Here is a 16,679-nt window from a genome sequence, read left to right on the forward strand (position 1 = left end):
TCGGAAGAGGTGACTGCCTGCTGTCCGCTGTTCTGCATATAGTATTGTTATGGGGTTCGGGTGTGGCAGGGCCAGTCTAGATGATATACTTGGATCCCTTCCAGGCCTGTGATTCTATATCCACTCAGGGTTAGAGAGAGGGAGACACGTCTTGCTCTGCGGTGGACTTTGTAGCTTCCCTGGAAGCCTAAAGGGGAAGTGAGATCTGTTGGAAGGGTCAATGTTGTGAGTCCCACCAGCCTATGCTCAGGTCGTATATATGTGTAAGATGCTTTTGAATTATGGTGCTGGAGGAGACTCTTGAGAGTCCCATGGACTGCAAGAAGATCAAACCTCTCCATTCTTAAGGAAATCAGCCCTGAGTGCTCACTGGAAGGACAGATTGTGAAGCTGAGGCTCCAATACTTTGGCCACCTCATGAGAAGTGAAGACTCCCTGGAAAAGACCCTGATGTTGGGGAAGATGGAGGGCACAAGGAGAAGCGGACGACAGAAGACGAGATGGTTGGACAGTGTTCTTGAAGCTACCAGCATGAGTTTGACCAAACTGCGGGAGGCAGTGGAAGACAGGAGTGCCTGGCGTGCTCTGGTCCATGGGGTCACAAAGAGTCGGACACGACTAAACAACAACAACAAAGCCTTTTATCCTAAAGACCCTGCAGTCTCTGCCAGGGCTGGCCCAAGACATTTTGGCACCTGAGGCCTGCTAGGGAAGAAGAAGTGAGTGAAGATTGACATCAGGAACTAGGGGAGGATAAAGATCTACATTGGGAACTTCGCTTCCTGTTTGCCACGAGGCCGCTGTGGAGGTCTGGCCTCCAAGAAGAGTGCCATAGCTGTCACTGCCACTGCAATAAATGCATTTCTTGGAAGCTGGATCTGCTACCCTGCCACTGTGGCAGTTGCCTCACCTTGCCTTATGGGTGGGCCGGCCCTGTTCTCCACTGACCTTCATTCCAAGGAAACCAAGCCCAGCTTAACAGAGGAACCCCTGGAGCCTCTCACCACATGGAAATTGCAGACCCTCCAAGTGTCCCTATTTTCCAGGGACAGTCCTGGATTTACAGAAGCCGTCCTGGTTTCTGATTTGACCCCGGAATGTCCCGCTTTTCCCAAGGATGTCCCTATTTTCCTTGGAGAAATGTTGGGGGGTATGGGGTTCTATAAGGGATGATTCTCATTCCCCACACCCCAGTAGAGCTTGTGGCAGATTCAGGGCCATAATAAGTATATCCGGCGCCGTGGCGCAAAGATCCCTCCGGAGCCGGTGCCCACCCCACTTCTCAGAGTTGCTGACCTTTTTACGGCACTGTTGGCAGCTTGGCGGGGCTGGAGGAGGCGGGCAGCGGCTGGAGGGCAGCTCCTCCGGTGGGGAAGAAGTGGAGGCTCTGGGTGCGGCGCTGCTTCAGTGAGGCGGGTGAGGGCGGTGAGCTGATACCGGCAGGTGCTGCACCCAGCCTCCGCCTCTTCCCTGGCGCTGGCGCTGGCGCCCTCGTCACTTGCCTCTATGGGCAAGACACCCCTGGGCAGATTCTTGAGTGGCAGATTTCCCTGGTTTAATTAGTATTTTTGTGTCCCCACTCCAGCTGCTTCGTAAGAAAGAAGGGGGACGGGGGACGGAAGGAAAATACAGTGGTACCTCGGGTTAAGTACTTAATTCGTTCCAGAGGTCCGTTCTTAACCTGAAACTGTTCTTAACCTGAAGCACCACTTTAGCTAATGGGGCCTCCCGCTGCCGCCACACTGCCGGAGCACGATTTCTGTTCTCATCCTGAAGCAAAGTTCTTAATCTGAGGTACTATTTTGGGTTAGCAGAGTCTATAACCTGAAGCGTATGTAACCTGAGGTACCACTGTATTGAATAGCACTGTATGGAGAACCATGACGTCTGGAGGATGGGCTAGATAATACAGTGGTACCTCAGGTTAAGTACTTAATTCGTTCTGGAGGTCTGTTCTTAACCTGAAACTGTTCTTAACCTGAAGCACCACTTTAGCTAATGGGGCCTCCCGCTGCCGCCACGCCGCCGGAGCACGATTTCTGTTCTCATCCTGAAGCAAAGTTCTTAACCTGAGGTACTATTTCTGGGTTAGTGGAGTCTGTAACCTGAAGCGTATGTAACCTGAGGTACCACCGTATGTTGGAAGATCCCATCCAAGATCTCCTGTTGGTCCTTTCTGCTTACTGAGTTCTCCTGAGCAAACGGAAAACACGAGAAAGTAGTTCCTGCTTCAAGAAATTCCAAAAATGCATTGGAAAGCAGAAGCAAAGCCAAAAGGCTGGGGGAATCCTACAAGCCGAAATGCTTCTGACTCAATAACTTTGGCTCCATCAGCCCTCAGGAAAATCCAGCCAGCCAGTACGCAAATCCGCAGGCCTGCTGTGCTGAAAAAGGAGGAAAGAATCCAAGGATCCACCCCATTCCCCTAGTTATAAATTGGTTTTAATACCGTATTTTTTATTGTTCAATGCCCAGGGACCTTATGGAAAAGGACAGGCAAGAAATCCAGTAAGTAAACAAACCAAACAGATAGGTTGAATCACTGTGATAAATTGGAAGTGGGGAGAGAGGAACCCAAAATAGTCACTTGAAGGAATAAGCAAACTCTACTGTAATAAACTTTATTGCATTGTAACCAGGGCTGTAATTCCGGTAACTGTAGTTTGTTAAGGGGTTGCTGGAAATTGTAGCTCTGTGAGGGATAAACTACAATACCCATAATTTCTTTGGAAGAAGGAATGTGCTTTAAATGTATAGTGTGTACACAGCTGAAGAAACTCAGGCTGCATATATACAAGGCATTTAAAGCACATGACTTACCCCAAAGAATCATGGGAACTATAGTTTTTCCAACATCCTAAAAAAACTACAATCCCCATGAGTCTTTGGGGGGAAGTCATGTGCTTTAAATGGGTCTTAAATACAGTATATGGTGTGTACACAGCTTGTCAGATTATTTAACAGCACGCAGTAATGATTACACAAACTTGCAGAATGTTGTATTCTTGCTGGTTTCAGGGTTGCCAACAAAAAACCCAGACCCTATTCCTGCACAGTTAACAGCCGTCTGGCTTGGAGAAATTAAGTGGGCGATGTTTTCCTCGTCTCCATGCCAGGAAAATCTTCCTCTATTACATGTCAGTGTGCTATTTAAAAGCACGAAAACAGAGTCACTTGAGAAAGCTGGCCGCAAAAGCTTTTCCCTTTCTTCCTTTTTACTGTGAAAGCTAAACTATTGTGTAAAATTTGGCAGGAATTGGGAGTGGGTGAATCTTCCCAAAGTAGAGGACGAGGCAGTTTGGAAATAAATGTTTAGAGGAAAGAAGTAATTAGGGAGAAACCGGGGTGGGGGGTGGGGAACCCACCTGTTTGAAATCGGGCTCAAGTAGATCTCATGATTGTGGGATCCATTTATTTATTTTTTACTAGAACTCCACTAGTTGGTACCAGGTGAAAAAAGTGGCTTTCGGGGTAGAGCCAGTTACAAAAGGGGCTGGAGTCCTACTCATAGCTGTCAACTTTCCCCTTTTCTTGCGAGGAATCCTATTCAGAAGAAGGAATTTCCCTTAAAAAAAGGAAAAAGTTGACAGCTATGGTCCTACCGCTCCCTATGAGCTATAGACTGGGATAGCGTGAAAATACAACAAACCATTGTTACAGATCAGTGAGGTTTTAACAGCCTAATTGAGTAAAAGAATTGCCAGCCCTTAGACTATGGCTAAATTAACTGTGTATGTAAAAAAGAGACACATAACTTGATTTCAATGGGGGCCTAGCCCCATTTCTTTTGACTTGGTAATTTCCCACAGCTCCCCCTATAAAAACAAACTTGTACAGAAAAGGGGAAAGGCTGCTCCACACAAGCATATGTGCGCCTTCATATCACTCTTAAAAAAAACAACTACTATGCTTTTCAGATATATACATTTTACTGATTTTACAATCATTTTGACATTTTAAAACTTGACTTCCCCCTCTTTTTGCGGTTCCTTAAATTTATTTTTAATATCTTCTGCATATCCAAATCATTTAACTTACTCATTTGTTTATCTTCTTTAAATATATACTCTTATATATTAATATAATAATCCTGCCAGTGGTTTTATCTGTTTACAATTTATCTGTAAATATTCAATAAACCACTTCCACTCTTTTATAAAAAGTTTGATATCTTGATTTCTTATTCTTCCGGCAGGTTTCGCCATTCTTGCATAATCCATACGATTTGTACACATTCTTCTTTTTCTGGGACTTCTGCTTCTTTCCATTTTGGGGCAAGTAACATTCTTGCTGCTGTAGTCGCATACATGAATAAATTTCTATACCATTTAGGTCGTTCTGTCCCTATAATTCCCAAAAGAAAAGTTTCTGGGTTTTGTTTTGTTTTGTTTAAATAAAAGTTATTCTGAACATCTTTTTCAATTCATTATATATCATTTCCCAATAAGCTTTAACCTTACAACAGGACCACCACGTGTGATAAAAAGAACCTTCTTTCTCTTTACATTTCCAGCAATGCATGTGTGTGTCTTGATCTCTTACCGCTTGATGACTCACAACCAAAGGCATGAGCCGAGGGACTTCATTGATAAATATCGCCTTTGAGGTGACGCGTAACTGTTCTGTCTGTGGTTGCTAATTTACAGGCTCATCCAAGTCATTGACACTGTATTCCCCCGAGTGACAAAGGTACTTGTGTGAACCAGCCCAGGAAGAAAGGCAGCCGAGGAGCGGAGATTATCTTTGCTGATTATCTCAGAAAGTTAATTGCTCCTGGGGGACGGCCATAGGGATGTTTTGGTAGTTCTTGCACAGCAATAAAACTGTACTATGGATGATCCGCTCCAAAGTATGCTAGGAGACCCACCCTGATGGGAAAACAGTTCTGACATTAGCTATTAGCTACTAAAGGGCAAGGGTCAGCAATCTTTTTCAGCAGGGGGCCGGTCCACTGTCCCTCAGACCTTGTGGGGGGCCGGACTATATTTTGAAGAAGAAAAAATGAACGAATTCCTATGCCCCACAAATAACCCAGAGATGTATTTTGAATAAAAGGACACATTCTACTCATGTAAAAACATGCTGATTCACGGACCGTCCGCGGGCCAGATTTAGAAGGCGATTGGGCCGGATCCGGCCCCCGGGCCTTAGTTTGCCTACTAATGCTTTAGAGGGCCTTAAGACAAAGTGACCTATCTCAGCCCCTCCCACCTTTCTCCCCAAGGCACTGTGTTATGTACTGAGTTGAATAGGATCCAAAATGCAGCAGTCTGATTGGTCCTAGAACAATAGGATTCAGAAAGCTGCAGCCTGATTGGTCCTAGAACAATAGGCTACAGAATGCAGCAGTCTGATTGGTCCACAGGAGCCACCCAATCCAGCTCCAGGTGGAAGTGAATCCGCGACCTGATTGGCCTACAGGAGAATCCCGGAATTAGCCAATCACGTGGGGCCCATTGTGTAAATAATGTATATAAAGCAGACACTCTGGGGGAACTTCCATTCCTCCTCACCACTATGAGCTGAATAAAGAGCATGAAATCCACTCTCGACTCTATTTCACACTGCTACCCACCTGCTTGTCCATTCGCTCCTGCTGGGCCCAAACCATGCAAACACCCAGGTGAGCACAAAACAGGTAGAGGATGCTGCTGTTATCTCTACCTCTTTGCCAATGTCTGCATGCTCAGAGCTGCATATTCAGAGATGACAGGAGAGCATGGGGAGGAACAGCAAACAGGCCTAGAAGCAGGCGTTTCCAGCAAGCGGCAGTGGCTTCCTTGCAAGGGATGTGGACTTGGCAACCGCCCAGTGCTGCCCACACTTGTTGGCAGGTGTAAACCAATGCTAATGCTGCTCCAGACAGTATCAGCAGAAGAAGTATAGTGTCCGGAACAAGGGAAATCACAGGACTTCCGCTCTATCCTGCCTTGGTCAGACTACACCTGGAGTACCGTATCCAGTTCTGGGCACCACAATTTAAGAAGGAAATGGACCAGTTGGAATATGGGTGACCAAGAGGGTCATTTTGGACTCACTGCTGTCCATGGAGGCGCAGGTCAATTCTGTGTCCAGGGCAGCTGTTTACCAGCTCCATCTAGTACGCAGGCTGAGACCCTATCTGCCTGCAGACTGTCTCACCAGAGTGGTGCATGCTCTGGTTATCTCCTGCTTTGAATACTGAAATGCGCTCTATGTGGGGCTACCTTTGAAGGTGACCCAGAAACTACAATTAATCCAGAGTGCGGCAGCTAGACTGGTGACTGGGAGCGGCCGCAGAGACCACATAACACCAGTCTTGAAAGACCTACATTGGCTCCCAGTACATTTCTGAGCACAATTCAAAGTGTTGGTGCTGATCTTTAAAGCCCTAAACGGCCTCGGTCCAGTATACCTGAAGGAGCGTCTTCACCCCCATTGTTCTGCCCAGACACTGAGGTCTAGTGCTGAGGGCCTTCTGGCAGTTCCCTCAGTGCAAGAAGCAAAGCTTACAGGGAACCAGGCAGAGGGTCTTCTCGGTAGTGGCACCCACCCTGTGGAATGCCCTCCCACCAGATGTCAAAGAGAACAACAACTACCAGACTTTTAGAAGACATCTGAAGGCAGCCCTGTTTAGGGATGCTTTTAATGTTTGATGCATTACAGTATTTTATTATTTTGTTGGAAGCTGCCCAGAGTTGCTGGGGAAGCCCAAAGAGATGGGAGGGTATAAATAATAAATTATTATTATTATTATATTATTATTATTATTATTATAAGGGTCCAGAAACTAAGCCTTATGAGGAACAGTTGAAGGAGTTGGGTATGTTTAGCCTGGAAAAGAGGAGACTGAGAGGAGATAAGATAGCCATCTTTAAATACAGTCGTACCTCGGATCCCGAACGCCCTGCAACTCGGACGTTTGGTCTCCCGAACGCCGCAAACCTGGAAGTGATTGTTCCAGTTTGTGAACATTCTTTAGGAACCCGAATGTCCGTCGGGGCTTCCACGGCTTCTGATTGGCTTGTAGGAGCTTCCTGCAGCCAATCAGAAGCCGTGATATAGTTTCCGAATGTTTTGGAAGTCGAACGGACTTCCGGAGTGGATTCGACTGTATCTAAAGGGCTGTCACATGGAGCAGGCTCGTTTTCTCCTGCGTCGGAGGGTAGGACCCAACCCAACAGCTTCAAGTTACAAGACAGGTAAAGGTAAAGGGACCCCTGACCATTAGCTCCAGTCGTGACCGACTCTGGGGTTGTGGCACTCATCTCACTTTATTGGCCGAGGTAGCCGGCGTACAGCTTCTGGGTCATGTGGCCAGCATGACTAAGCCGCTTCTGGCGAACCAGAGCAGCGCACGGAAATGCTGTTTACCTTCCTGCCAGAGCGGTACCTCTTTATCTACTTGCACTTTGACGTGCTTTCGAACTGCTAAGTTGGCTGGAGCAGGGACCGAGCAACGGGAGCTCACTCCGTCGAGGGATTCGAACTGCCGGCCTTTTGATCGGCAAGACCTAGGCTCTGTGGTTTAACCCACAGTGCCACCTGTGTCCCTATACAAGACAGGAGGTTCTGACAAAACATCAGGAAGACCATTTTTTACGATAAGAGCTGTTTGACAATGGAAAACACTCCCTCTGAAAGCGGTGGATTCTCCTTCTTAGGAGGTTTGTCCCCGCATTGGTTGGATGGCCCTCTGTCATTGATACTTTCATTAAGATTCCTGTATTGCAAGTGGTTAGATTAGATGACTCTTGGGTCCCTTCCAACTCAACTATTCTATGATAAGCAGGAATGACTATCATTTTCATGCCTTCCTTGTAAGATTCTCAGGAGGGAAATACAGTGGTACCTCGGGTTACATACGCTTCAGGTTACAGACTCTGCTAACCCAGAAATAGTGTTTCAGGTTAAGAACTTTGCTTCAGGATAAGAACAGAAATCGAGCTCCAGCAGCGCGGTGGCAGCAGGAGGCCCCTTTAGCTAAAGTGTTGCTTCATGTTAAGAACAGTTTCAGGTTAAGAACAGACCTCCGGAACGAATTAAGTACTTAACCTGAGGTACCACTGTATTGGACTGTTTGGCCCTTTGACTGCTTCATGCAAGCAGCTGCCAGATTTACACCATCATGAAACATTTTGATGTGATTCTCATAGAAGGGAGAGAAGAGTTTTAAATCCCTGGAGTGCCTGGATTCCCCCCCCCAAAAAAACCCCCCTACCCTGTGAATTCTAGCTCTTAATGGTGAGTTGTCCATTTTTCGGCGCTTTTAATACAACAAAACCAGAATGTATGCTTTCTGTTGCTTGTGTCATGATGTCATATTTTATTGTCTTAGCTTGCCCAACATTTAAAAATGTATGTTACTTGAAAGGATTTCTGCCAGGTTTATAGAAGCGCTGTTGCCTGAAGAATCTAGCTCGCCCAGGTACTGCAAAACCACCGATCGGTTTGCGCAATATTTGTCTGTGCTAGCTTCTGCCATTATTGACCTGTTGCCAACTTCAGAATTGTTGTAAGAGCTACTCCTGTACTGCACCACTTCAAACTGCTGGTAGGGAGCGGTAACCTTATTTTCTATATACAATATAGAAAGGTAAAGGTAAAGGTACCCCTGCCCGTACGGGCCAGTCATGTCCGACTCTAGGGTTGTGCGCTCATCTCACTTAAGAGGCCGGGAGCCAGCGCTGTCCGAAGACACTTCCGGGTCCCGTGGCCAGTGTGACGAAGCAGCTCTGGCGAGCCAGCACCAGCGCAGCACACGGAAACGCCGTTTACCTTCCCGCTATAAAGCGGTAACCTATTTATCTACTTGCACTTAGGGGTGCTTTCGAACTGCTAGGTGGGCAGGAGCTGGGACCGAAAGACGGGAGTTCACCCCGCCGCGGGGATTCGAACCGCCGACCATACGATCGGCAAGTCCTAGGCACTGAGGTTTTACCCACAGTGCCACCCGCGTCCCATATACGATATATACGATATCTTTATTGTCATTGTCCCATGCAGAACAATGAAATTGAAAAACTACATAAGACTACATAAAAACTACATAAAACTACATAAAACTACATAAAACTACATAAAAACTACATAAAAACTACATAAAACTACATAAAAACTACATAAAACTACATAAAAACTACATAAAACATTCAAAACCCCCTAAAAACTCTGAAACCCCATTTTAAAATACACTATACTATAGAGACCCCTTATGCTGCGTTTAGAACCAGAATTGCACCCCCTGCGTGGAAAAAATATATATATTGCCTGTATTTACTAAACCAGATCAGGAAGATGTTTCCTCCCTTAAGAGCTAGTTTACTACATGCAGGGAGTTGTCCATGTGGATTTTTCTAAAAGATACTGGAGCTTTCAGAAATACTTTTTAATTCGCCTTTCTGCAGAATACATTCTACACAACTTATAAGGAAGAGCTTATCGCCAACTGATAATTAAAAACAAAACAAAAAACCAAACTCTCGGCAACTCTGATAACTTAAGATGAAAAAAGTCATTCATCAAAAGCAGGGGTCAGCAAACTTTTTCAGCAGGGGGCCAGTCCGCTGTCCCTCAGACCTTGTGGGGGGCCAGACTGTATTTTGGGGAAAAAACAAAAACAAATTCCTATGCCCCACAAATAACCCAGAGATGCATTTTAAATAAAAGGATACATTCTACTCATGTAAAAACACGCTGATTCCCGGACCATCTGCAGGCCAGATTTAGAAGGCGATTGGGCCAGATCCGGCCCCCGGGCCTTGGTTTGCCTAAAGGTAAAGGTAAAGGGACCCCTGACCATTAGGTCCAGTCGTGGCCGACTCTGGGGTTGCGGCGCTCATCTCGCTTTATTGGCCGAGGGAGCCGGCGTACAGCTTCTGGGTCATGTGGCCAGCATGACTAAGCCACTTCTGGTAAACCAGAGCAGCGCATGGAAACGCCGTTTACCTTCCCAGCGGAGCAGTACCTATTAATCTACTTGCACTTTGACGTGCTTTCGAACTGCTAGGTTGGCAGGAGCAGGGACCGAGCAACGGGAGCTCACCCCGTTGCGGGGATTCGAACCGCCGACTTTCTGATCGGCAAGTCCTAGGCTCTGTTGTTTAACCCACAGCGCCACCCGCGTCCCTTAGTTTGCCTACCCATGATCAAAAGCTTGGATCCTATGAAGAAGGCCAAGATATACCGTATTTTTTGCTCTATAAGACTCACTTTTTCCCTCCTAAAAAGTAAGGGGAAATGTGTGTGTGTCTTATGGAGCGATTGCAGGCTGCATAGCTATCCCAGAAGCCAGAACAGCAAGAAGGATCGCTGCTTTCACTGCACAGCGATCCCTCTTGTTCTGGCTTCTGAGATTCAGAATATTTTTTTTCTTGTTTTCCTCCTCCAAAAACTAGGTGCGTCTTGTGGTCTGGTGCGTCTTATAGAGCGAAAAATACGGTATCTACTTTTAATAACCTAGCCATTGCCAGTGTGTGGACAACTGCAGCAAATGTTTTCTTTCCCCACGAAGGACACAGCTGGCACCCCAGAGTTTGTAAAAAGACACCTGTTTGTGACAGATTGCAGGTTGCCATCCATAGTCAAGGCCACAGCAGAAGACTCCTCCAACCACGATACAGAATTCTACCCCCCTCCTTTTGCATTGTGCGCAGCACAGCTCCATCGTACATCTCTAGAGGCATTGACCCTGTTCCTTCCCAAGCTTCTCCGAAAAAGGGATTAGGAGATAAAGTACCCCCACGCTAAATGCATCTGATTATTAAGAGATAAAACATTGTGCACTTTGAGAAACCTTGTTTCAAGCATGTCTTTCCTCTTCCCGTTTTAGCAGAGGATTAGCTGGTTATATTAAAATTTTTTCCAGGAATAAGAATTTTTTTAAAATGCATAAAACCCACAAACTGTCTTGAGTTCACATTTTCAAAGACTTTTGCAGAGCTGCAACTTTCCTCTTCTCAAAGTTTATTGCAATTTTAAGAGAGAGGTGGTAAACTGAATCCCGAGAAGGCGCTCTGTAATCTGGATTCTTTCCTGATCATGGGCCCGGCTCCAATGAGCTCTGCTTCTTCCATGGCACTTCCTTACAAAATTCCCCTCTCCCCCAGGGAGACCCCATCAAGCTCCATGCTTTCAGGTGACACAGGCAAATATCTAGTTTCTTTTTACTGCTCTTTGGATGTTAGAGCTGGCTGCGGGCTGCTGCGGCCATTTCCCACAGTTAAGTTTTTACATTTATAATCAGGGTGGATAAAAATCAATGATTTTTTTTTTAAAAAAATCAATTATTTAATCGGCTTTTTTTGTCTAAATTGGATTTTTTAAAATTTAAATTGGATTTTTAAAATAAAATGCTTTTGGAGGAAAAATCTTTCTAAAGATAGCTTTCTATTTAAGTTACATTATAGTCCAAAGGCTATTCATCAGGAAATAGTAATTTCATAATTATCGGTCTATGTATTTCTAATAGTATAACCAAATCAGTAATTTTTGATATAACTGTAAAAAATACTCTGAAAATTTATTATTCCAAAAATGAAACCTTCATCTGGTTGTAAATATTAAGATTATACTAGCAAGAATGAGTCTTTCTGTAAAAAAAAGAGAGATTTAAATCAAGTTACTGATTTAAAGTCTTACTGACTAGTGATTTAAATCGATTTGATTTAAATCAAATCCATCCTGTTTATAATTAACTTTGTTTTCATCTAAAGGCTTTGTTGCAGGCAGTGAACCTTTTGCCCAACATGGGACTCAAACGCACGACCCTGAGCTTAAGAGTCTCACGCTTTATTTACTTACTTTCTATACCACCCTTCATCCGAGGATCACAGGGCTGTTTGCAGTATAAAAGTGCAAAAATGCGTAACATAGTAACCACCAAAAACAATAAATTTGCCCCCAGTTTAAAGGGCCATTGTTTGTTGACACAGTCAAAGACCTGGGAGAGGAGGAATGCTTTTGCCTGGCGCCCAAAGGTACGTAACAAAGACACCAGGTGAGCCTCGCTGCAGAGAGCACTCTGGAAATGTGGAGCCACCACCGAAAAGGCCCCGCTCTCATGTTGCCACCCTCCGGACCTCTCATGGAGGAGGCACATAAGGAAGGGCCTCAGATGATGATCGCAGGGTCTGGGTCAGTTCATATGGGGAGAGACGTTCCTTGAGGTATTGCAGTCCCAAGTTGTTTTAAGGCTTTATAGGTCAGTTATACCAATTATGACACAACAGTAGCACGAGGAAGGTGAGAGTGCAACAAGGCCGAGTCCTTAGCTAGAGCAGCTCAAGATCTATTCCATCACCCTTCTTCATCTAATTCAGGGGCAGATGAGGAAGCAAATACTGGGGTAAATATAACAACTGTACCATTCGCTACACTTTTAGAAGTGGGTGTATGTTTCAATCTGTGCTTCAAAGGTATATATATATATGGTGAAGGGGATGGCAGATGCTATCACCTGAGGGAGGCTGGAGGAAATTTTGGGGCATAGGTAGAATGGATTCTAGGGACGTGGGTGGTGCTGTGGGAGGCGGGTGACACTGTGGGTTAAACCACAGAGCCTAGGACTTGCCGATCAGAAGGTCGGCGGTTCGAATCCCTGCGACAGGGTGAGCTCCCGTTGCTTGGTCCCTGCTCCTGCCAACCTTCCAGTTCGAAAGCACATCAAAGTGCAAGTAGATAAATAGGTATCGCTCCGGCGGGAAGGTAAACGGTGTTTCCGTGCGCTGCTCTGGTTCTCCAGAAGCGACTTAGTCATGCTGGCCACATGACCTGGAAGCTGTACGCCGGCTCCCTCAGCCAGTAAAGTGAGATGAGCGCCGCAACCCCAGAGTCGGTCACGACTGGACCTAATGGTCAGGGGTCCCTTTACCTTTACCTAGAATGGGTTCTACCCCATAAACAGCAGCACTTTGAAGGGAGAACACGTGCATTCACAAAGGAAGCCTGGAACCTATTTCCTTGGGGGTGAAGAATAAAAAGCAAGAATATGTGGTTGTAGGGGAAAATAGGTTCAACTTGTTCCATTTCCCCAACCCAGAAAGGGATGAGGAGGTTATCTCACCAGTGTTTAACATGCCCAACTCTCCTCTTTCTCCTGTCTCCTCCCCACCTGAGAGAAAAGTAGATACGAATTAACCGACAAGTTAGAAACGTGAAAGCGTTCTGTGTAGCTCAAAACCTTGCGACTCCCTTCACCGCTTGTTGTTTTCCCTCGCTGCCGGCTCTGAAACATTCGCTCCCGCCCCACTGCAGAAGAGGACAATGCTTTGTCTGTTTTTGTTTTTGTTTATTTTAAAAAACCTTCCCCGGCTAAAAGGCAGAGAAAACAGATCAAGGCAGACTCAAGAACCAGACACAGAGAGAGCTGCAGTCGAAGTCTTAGAAAGTGAATCCAATTTTCTGCTGGCTTGGAAACAGTATTCTGGGTGACACAGAACTCTTCCATAGCTGCAGCTCAAAAACAGGCTCACACAGCCTCCATCAGAAAAAGATGGGGAGCGTGAGAATAGATTATCATTGCTTTAGTTTATGTGACGCCCGATACCCACAGGTGTATACAAGAAGGAATTAATTTGGGATTTGGACAACCCAACAGCTGCTGCTGGGGGTTTATTTTATCAGCAGGCCCAGACCCGGGGCGGGGGGGGGGGGCATATGGGTCACTTGGCCCGGGCCTCCGATTCCAAAGGGGGCCTTGCCAAAAGCACTATAGTATCTCTATATTTTCCATTTTGTCTTTATATGCAGATACGGTTCAAGCCTTGAAATAAAATTATTTGTCAGCATAACATGTGAAAATTATTTATATACTTATTTATAAGACTTCAGGGTAAAAAAAAGGGGGGGGCACATTATCTACCTGGCCCAGGCCTCTGCCTGGCTCTGTTTATCAGTTTTGCCTAGGCACCATAGCTGCCAACTTTTCCCCTTTCTTGCAAGGAATCCTATTTGGAATAAGGGGATTTCCCTTTAAAAAAAAGGGGGAAAGTTGACAGCTTTGCTAGGCACTTACCCGGTGAGATAAAACACTGACCACACAAGGCTTTCCTTACCGATGAGCCCCATATTCCATTGCTCTAGAAGCAAAGAGGTACTCTTGGCATCTCTTTCGAGATGTATTTTTACGATGCACATAAGTGGTAGTTTAATGAACCTCTTTCTATGGCAGTCGCAGCTACAGCACCACCCACTTTAGCCTTTGGTGATTTCTCTCTCTCTCTCTCTCTCTCTCTCTCTCTCTCTCTCTCTCTCTCTCACACACACACACACACACGAAGGCCTCTGCCAACTTCTATTCCCCTTCCCCTCCAAACCCTCCAAATAATAATTTTGTCTGCTTCTTAACATACCGACACTGCATTCCTAATACCTATCTATTCAGAGGTTGTTCCTGTGGAATGTAACATAAGCAGTAAAGTACAACACTTCTCCCCCTGCGTGTGACTAGGTAGATAGGCACACATGACCTGTGAGACCCCATAAAAGGGCTGGTCATGCAGCCATCTTCCTTTCTTCTTTGTTTTATTCCATCTTGATGTATTTTGCTGTCTGCTGGCTCTCAGCCAGCAACACATGAGCTCAATCCCCAGATGGGATGAACTCAAACTCTATTCTGTAACTCCAAGCTATAGCCTGCCTTAAGGGAACCTACAGTGAACTGAATGTGAGTAAACGTCTAACTGCTTTTAAGGAAGACTGTTGTGTCTTTATTCTTTTTAGGAGGGATAAAAGGGACAAAACCCAACCAGACTGGATTGCTTAAGTAAAGGGATTCAAATGAATCTACCAACTAGCTTCCTGTTATATACTAGGGAATGTACTCTGCTACTGACTCACTAGTGTGAGTGAGGAAGGATAATATTGAGTCAATACATCCTCTCCCACTATCCACAGCATTCCCACAGTTCCCCGGAGCTTCATGAGGCTCCCACCTAGTTAAGCGGGGAGCTTTGCAGCCCGGGAATTGTGACCAGCTTCTGCTTAGAGAAACACCTTCCTCTTCCTGTCACGACAGCCTTTTGTGCAACCTGGAATCTTCCCATCCTTTGGCAGGCAGTAGAGGAGGGGTGAGGGACACAGGTGGCGCTGTGGGTTAAAACACAGAGCCTAGGGCTTGCTGATCATAAGGTCAGCGGTTCGAATCCCTGCGATGGGGTGAGCTCCTGTTGCTCGGTCCCTGCTCCTGCCAACCTAGCAGTTCGAAAGCACGTCAAAGTGCAAGTAGATAACTAGGTACCGTTCCCGTGGGAAGGTAAACAGCATTTCCATGCGCTGCTCTGGTTCGCCAGAAGCAGCTTGGTCATGCTGGCCATATGACCCGGAAGCTGTACGCCGGCTCCCTCGGCCAATAAAGCGAGATGAGCGCCAGTTTCCCATTTGCTTCAACCAGCAAGAAATTAAGATGGGGTTTTTAAAAAACTTGTTGGGGCAACCCAGTCAGATGGGTGGCCTAATAATAATAACAATAATTACTGCAGCCGCTACTATACACACTGAAGTACAGTGGTACCTCGGGTTAAGTACTTAATTCGTTCCAGAGGGTTATTCTTAAACTGAAACTGTTCTTAACCTGAAGCACCACTTTAGCTAATGGGGCCTCCTGCTGCTGCCGCGCCGCTGGAGCCCGATTTCTGTTCTCATCCTGAAGCAAAGTTCTTAACCTGAGGTACTATTTCTGGGTTAGCGGAGTCTGTAACCTGAAGCATCTGTAACCCGAGGTACCACTGTATGTAAAACCATATATATCTATATCAATATAGACACAGATATATATATGTAGATATATAGATATATAAAAAATAGAATCTCAGCTAGTAGCAGCTGAGGAGAGACTGGTTTTGTTTCTCCTTCTGATGGTAGGTGGTCAAATTGAGTCTTCTTCAGGGTTTCCCTCCCTCCCTCCCCCCCCTCCTTCTTTCAGTTCCTCCAAAATGCAGGTCCAGGGGTCTCTGGGGCTTTGCTCCCTCTCCCTTCTATATTTTATTTTTTTTTAAATGGTGTACGCATCACCAATCATGTCAACAACAGGATCACACTTCCCACAAGGTGCCTCAGTTGTGCTTTGGCAGTCCGAGCTGTACACCCTGGCACTGCAAATTGGTTTTAAACTATCACAATTCAAGAAAAGGATGGAAAAGAGAATGCAGAAAGCATTCAGTTGCAATGGGCTCCATTGCCTGAATAATTTATACAGTGGTGCCTTTATATCCCCACCTTTTTCTCCAAGGAGTGTTTGGGTTCAGCCCCCCCTCCTTAGTCCCTCTCTACGACGATCCTGCGAGGAAGGCGAAGAGGCTGTGATTGACTGCAAGGTCCCCTAGTCTGCTTCATGGCTGAGTGGCGATTTGAACCCTGATCTCCCAGGTCCTGGTCTGACACTCTAACCCAGGAGTAGGCAAACTAAGGCCCGTGGGCTGGATGCGGCCCAATCACCTTCTCAATCTGGCCCACGGGAATCAGTGTGTTTTTACATGAGTAGAATTTTATTTAAAATGCATCTCTGGGATATTTGTGGGGTCATAGGAATTCGTTGTTTTTTTCCTTCAAAATATAATCCTGCCCACGGCTGAAAAAGGTTGCTGACCCCTGCTCTAACCACTACACCATAGAGCCCTTCTGCTATGAGACAGCTATATAAATTAAGTTGGTAAATAAATATGGGGAAGGCAAAAGTTCACTTAGAGAAAGATCTTAAATAT

General features: G+C 45.7%; 1 long non-coding RNA gene across 1 annotated transcript; it reads right to left on the reverse strand.

Annotated features, from left to right (window-relative positions):
• Positions 1-8,941: 8,941 nt before the first annotated feature.
• Positions 8,942-10,097, reverse strand: LOC310692622. The gene is made up of 2 exons (XR_014518830.1): positions 9,081-10,097; positions 8,942-9,013 (listed from the first exon to the last, which is right to left on the reverse strand). It is a non-coding gene; the product is annotated as an uncharacterized lncRNA (long non-coding RNA).
• Between the last annotated feature and the right edge of the window lie 6,582 nt (positions 10,098-16,679).

The sequence above is a fragment of the Podarcis liolepis genome (assembly GCF_965112155.1).
Source record: "Podarcis liolepis genome assembly, chromosome: 13".
Taxonomy (NCBI): domain Eukaryota; kingdom Metazoa; phylum Chordata; class Lepidosauria; order Squamata; family Lacertidae; genus Podarcis; species Podarcis liolepis.